This window comes from Triturus cristatus, chromosome 6 (assembly GCF_964204655.1).
Source record: "Triturus cristatus chromosome 6, aTriCri1.1, whole genome shotgun sequence".
NCBI classification, from domain to species: domain Eukaryota; kingdom Metazoa; phylum Chordata; class Amphibia; order Caudata; family Salamandridae; genus Triturus; species Triturus cristatus.
The window spans coordinates 1,330,446,720-1,330,452,719 of record NC_140589.1 but is presented as its reverse complement, the minus strand read 5'-3'; the positions used below and the strand labels follow the sequence as shown (position 1 = coordinate 1,330,452,719).

The 6,000-nt window shown below is 43.3% G+C and overlaps 1 protein-coding gene across 2 annotated transcripts in view; it reads left to right on the top strand.

The window, feature by feature from the left end:
- Positions 1 to 311: 311 nt before the first annotated feature.
- The window catches only part of LOC146821393 (barrier-to-autointegration factor-like protein), a 175,995-nt gene continuing 170,306 nt past the window's right edge, over positions 312 to 6,000 (top strand). The window contains exon 1 of one of the 2 annotated variants that reach the window (XM_085612339.1): positions 312 to 443. The gene's annotated coding sequence lies outside the window, so the exon portion shown is untranslated. The other variant, XM_085612340.1, reaches the window with a different exon arrangement.

Here is a 6,000-nt window from a genome sequence, read left to right as displayed (position 1 = left end):
CATGTCTTTCTGTACCTATAAATGATCAACAGATTATTTTATAAATTCTTTTGTAGACGGGAAGAACCATATTTCAAACTATATACCTACAATTGATCACTTTATTTATTCTTTGTTTTATTATATTTTTTTCCTTTTCTTCTGTTCACGGTTTATTACCTGCTCCGCTTTGAGATTCTCTTTAAGCCAGGTATTACTGCCCGTTTCCAACCCTTTCGTCCTTATCCACTACATTCCAAGATGGCGTCTGTTGGCGCTGCTTTAAAATCTTGGCCACCCCACTCTAGTCCTATTTCGTTGGTCAATACTCCTTGAAGAGTTTTCGAGCGTCCAGTCTGATTCGTAACCTTTCGACGTCGCCATCTGTAATTGTTTCGTGAGCCGAAGGAGCAATTTCTGCAAATTTTCCCTGCTGCTCCTGCTTTCCCTATCTGCAAGAGCATGTACGTTTCCAGCAGTTTAGGGCAAAGAGCTACTAACTCTCTATCCTGACAAACCTTCATACCATCTCACACCAATCCTCCTGGTCCATTACAGATTGCCCTAGACCACCTAGGCACTTATTGGAATGCTCGGTAACATTTCCTTGCAGGCCGTAGAGCGTTCCCCTTTGATAAATAGCGCAGTGTATACAGTGGTAAGGTCTCCTACTTAATTTCTTTATTTTGCACCTGTATTGTGGGTTCTCCGTCCAACTACACGTTCGTTGCTTTGCTTCTCCTGAGATGCATCCCCGGGTCCCCATTTCGATTGTATCCTTGCTTCACATGTAACTATTGGGGACTGATGTGCTAGTAAAGAGTTGACTAATTGTGTCAGCCTTTCTAATTTTGACTTGTTTCTGTTTATCTCTTTTCTTTTTGTTTGTCGTTTTTAATCATTTATAACTAACTCAGGCCTACATTGAATCTATACGTCTATAGGGGATCGAAGCATCGTCTGCAGTTAATAGAGACCCGGTCTTATGAGTTTTATTTGTAATCGATATGCTATATTTATACTTTAAACTCTATGATACAAATAATGCATACATTATCCATGTATTGTTTTTGCTTGAGCACGGAGTACTTTTTCCTCACTTTACTTTTTGCACTCTTTATAGCGATCTTTGTATAGATTGGTTGACTTATATTATCTGTTCAAATACTACTTTGAACCTATAAATTCAGGATATTATCAGTAATATTATTGCTTTTATAGGGACCATTGCTCTTTGCAAATATTAGTTACCTGAGATCACTGTGGATTCTAGTTTAAAAAAAAAAATTATTATTAATCACCAACGTTGATCATATGTATATTTCATGAGGAATCCCCACAAGTAGGATCAATACATACCATACAATTTGATATAAGAAATTGGGATTGTGGTTGGAGGTTTTCCTGGGGCATACCTCAATTTTAGTGGAAGTTAAAATACTACTATTGACAGAGGCCAGATCTATTCTGGAGTATTGCTTATGAGGGGCAGAGTATTATGTATATCCAGGTAGTGTCGGATAGAGTGTCCTCCATACATCAGATAGACTATGAATAGTCAAGCCATCTCATAGATTGAGTTTCGAACCCTTCCCATTCTCAGATAGGCCGCCCTATTAGTAGAGTTGATGTCGTAGTTTAGCGTGCAATTAAAATCTCCCATAATAATTAATTCCCCCTGCCAATCCATCAGTTCCAGCATTAAAGTATCAAAAAGAGTGGGGTCATATATATTTGGGCCATATACTGCGCAAAATACATACTTTTTATCATGAATCTCCATTTGTGTGATCACCCACCGACCACGCTGGCCGAGGAAGTTTTAGGAATTTTACAAATTTGCTGTTTATCCTTGAGTATCGCCATGGCACAAGTTCTCAAAAAAGAAGTGGGGGGGGGGGACTAACCTAATTAATCAGTATGCAAGTGGCATCACGGTGCGTGACATCACAGCACGTGACATCACAGGAAGTGGCATCACAAGAATTGACATCAGATCTTAAGCCCTCACATATATGTTTAGCTGGTCTATCATGAGTACATTTGAGCACATTTCGAGTATACTTGCAAACGCTCCTGATTTAGGCTGTAGATTCACACTTTTGTAAGCTTTACATAAACCAATGTTGCCTTTTGTCAGCGTAACGCTTACTCTACCCATAGTGCTTTAAAAGAAAAAATTGTGATATTTAAATTATTACGACGCCTCCTCCGGTGTAGTAAGTGCTATTTAAATGCTATTTATTTTGTGAAAATACTATGAAAGATCAACACATCTGACGTTCTTACAGTGCATGCATATCTCCTAAAAGGAGCCTGAACAAAGTGAAAAGCTGCCTCTCTTAAGTATGTGTAAAGTGCTAACTAGGTGTGAACCTTTGTTTCCCCTCTGCTGCATTTGCTTCTAGGTGTGAGACTCCTGACTACTGCCAGCAAGGAGACTCAAACAAAAGGAGTTCTGCTGAGACCTCAAATTCGGACTTTGTTATGGGTCCAGCAGGAGTCAGAAATAAGAGAGCCCCATCCCGTCCCAGCCTGCACGTTGTTGCGGATCGAAAGTAGATAACAACATGCAGGCGCTGCTGAAAATGTCCTGGTATTTGGAAATTACACCGGGACGAATTCAGCATCTTTTTCATTGGAGCCCAACTTCTTGACAGGGTGGACAGTGTCCACCCTGTGAAAAAAGTGGGTGGACGCCATCCACCTGCGTGAACCCCCGACTCATGCCCTGAGTTTCGCTTCTCCTCTAACTGCCACACCCTGTGATGTACCCCCGACTCATGCCCTGAGTTTCGCTTCTCCTCTAACTGCCACACCCTGTGATGTACAATCGACTATTTCAAAGCCTAATTTTTTAGCAAGCCTCTATCTTTGTAAGCCAAGTGTGTTTCCGTAAGCTGTACTACATGAGGCATATAAAGTTTAAGCTCTTCTCTGACCAGCTGGTGAATAGTTCCTTATTCAGTCCATCTACGTTCCAACCAATGCATCTAATTGTCCCGATCACAAAGCATAGATACGTTCAGAAGAATACATAGGCAGATGACAATACTCTTCAAATTTCCCAGAATATTGACCACCAAAAGATTCTAAAAAGGAAAGGGTTCGAGAGAAAATAGAAAAGATAACCAAAGAAAAATAGCATTTGTATAATGACAAAACCATTTCTGGTTAACAACTTTAGTACCCCCTGTTTTTTATACTCTTAAAACCTCCCTCTGGCCTGAGTGCAGCCACCCTCCCTCCCAGTATTCTAGAAAAGGAATCACTCCCTTTTACCCAGCTGTCGATGATTGACAGGCCGTAGAGGAACACAGACCCAGAGATTCCCCTTTAGTAAGTATCCACTATATTTAGGAAGTGAAGTGATAAAACATTGAATCCCAGAAGAGAAAAAAGAGAAAAGTAAGGAGCTTTTAAGGCGGGGAAAAAAGAAAAAAAAATCAAGCCATAGCTGATTAAGCTAGCGCATGATGCAGTTTGGCTGATGAGAAAAACGTAGAACAGTCATACTAGATGTCTTCTGCTCTTCTTTGGAAAAAATAGGAGTCGTTCTGCTAATGGTAGCTAATGTCATTTCTTGGTAGGTTGCTGCCATCTATCAAGTGCCAGCTATGCCTCCTGATCCGAGTGAAAAATCTGTAAGTGTCCATCTTTAATAGCCTTCAAACGGGCTGGTTCCTGCAAAAACACCTGGGCCCCAATTGCTTTCCAGGGATAGATGAGCTGTCGCATCCTCCACCTCTGATCCATCGTACTTTTACAGAGATCTGATCTTACAGAAAAAGAGACTGAATCCATGATCACTGGTTTTGTAGGTTGGGCCTTGATGGCAATGGCCTGTCGTAAGAAAACATTAGCAACATATAGTAGGTGGGGATAGCGTAAGTTGCTCTGGTCTGACTGATTCACAAAAATTCGTAGTCTGTGAGCCCTTTGAATTTGGGAATCCCAGGCCCAATCTGCTAAATCAGGAAAGTCTTTCTGGAACAACTGCACAATGAATGTCTGTGGCTCAGAACCCTCCTTGCCTTCCGGGATCCCAAACACTCGTAAATTGTTCCAGTGCTGCCGATTTTCCATGTCCTCAACCTACCCCTGTAAAACAGCCAATTGATTGTCATGGGCCCGGATAAGGCTAGTAGAAGATGTACCAGCCTCTTCATTATCTACCAAGCGGTGTTGTAGCTCTACCATATCGCTGGTAAGTGAATCCACCTTAATGATTACTGCTGATAGTGATTGTTGGATCATAGCATTGTCTGCTCTAAGCTGCGCGTAATGCTCCTGCGCCTCCGCTCTTTGTGTCTGTAAAGCCTGTAAAATTGATCGGAGTGATGGTTCTGGGGCCTCTGGTGCCTCTAGTACCTCTAAATTGAGTGTAGTTGCCTCCTTTGTTGTCGGTATGAGAAGGCCAAATACAAGAGGAGAACCGGATAGTAACGCGCCATCCTTCGATAGAAGCCTTGTAGTATTATGTACTTCTAAAGAAAGAGAAGGACTCTGACTGACACTAGTCTCCCCAACCAGCCTAGAATTAGAGAGTCTCGATATAATTGCCCTTACCGCCCCTTTAGAAGTGACTCATTTGCGCAGGGGGCTATCCTACGACCGCCCCCCTTTCGCGTGTACTATATGGTCGCGTTTTGCTGTAAAGCTCAGCATGCTTTTTAGGGCATCTAGTAGATTTAGCAAGCTTGAGACTGAGATTCCTCTTAATCATGGGAAGACTTGCTGAATCGTTAGAGTCCTCTAGGATATCCGGCGATGTGTAGCTCGTGTTCTACGACAGCGAAGGTGAAGGAGGCACAGTGTCAGCCTCCACAAGTTGCTCAATAGAAATATCAGTTGGTTGGTCATCAGGTCCCATACACATTGTATCAGCTTTTTGAAAGAGGAGCCTCATTTCTGAACGTAAAGTATCTGAGCCTGCGGTTAATTCTGCGGCCCCCGGGCCACCCCCTTGATATAAACAGGTTACATTGTTACCTGCAGTTTCATCCCAAGTGAGCGGTTGCGGTAACGGCAGAGGTTGCAAAAGCAGTATAGGGTTAGCGATATTTAAGCACGCAGCGATAGCATTACAACTAACTTTTGTTTGACTGTCTGGCAGAGAAAGCGATTGTTGCTGCGTCAAATTCAGTATTAGAGCTGAGGTGTCCACAAAATACATACTCTCTGAGTTCTCCGTATCAGTGCTTACACTGGTTGAGGCTTCATCAGAACCAGCAGGTTCACCTTCACCTCCATCAGATCTCTCCCTACGTCCGAGCTGCACTTTCCCCAGTATGGTGTCAGCCATCGCCGCTTCAGGAACAGTAGAAAGGATGTCCGCTGCCTTTGCTGAGTGGAGCAATTTTATGATGGGTCTCCCCATACGGAGCACTTTTTTCTTATCTGCTCCGTCCCCCGATCCCCTGTATGCAAATCGGCGATTAATTATCCTCCAAGTTCTTCCCTCCTTGTGAAGCAGCATGGATGGCAGCCGAATCCCAAGCAGGACACCTGCTCCTTGACACGCTAACCTTAGGTGGGGCCATAGCAAGAGCAGATTGCAGACTAGGCCAGTGGAGGGCAGAGCAGCCCGAGCCGATCAGCCTGTGGGAGTAAGTCCACACACTCCAGAGACGGCGAAGGAGTCGGGTGTCCCAACGCATCATCGAATACTTTTAGCACAGGTAAGACTTTTAAGTTTTGCAGCTTATTTAGCGCCTCTTCTTCCGCTAGTCCATAAGTTTACTCAGCGAGGGGGAAATAGTAAATAAATTCCTGCCAGCTTTGACATCAGGGGAGCTCCTTGGACGTGTTCCTCGCAGCGGAGCTAATCCGCCCTCTTCCAGTTAGGGGTAGCAGATAGGACTAAACAGCCTTTTTCGTTCCCCAGACACCTGCTGGCGAACCCAGAATTTATCTTGTTTACACAAACATCTTTAACAGAGTTTTTACATTCTAATCTGGGCTCTGCTTCTTCTATTACTATTTGGGACACAATGAAGGCCTATATACGTAACACTACCC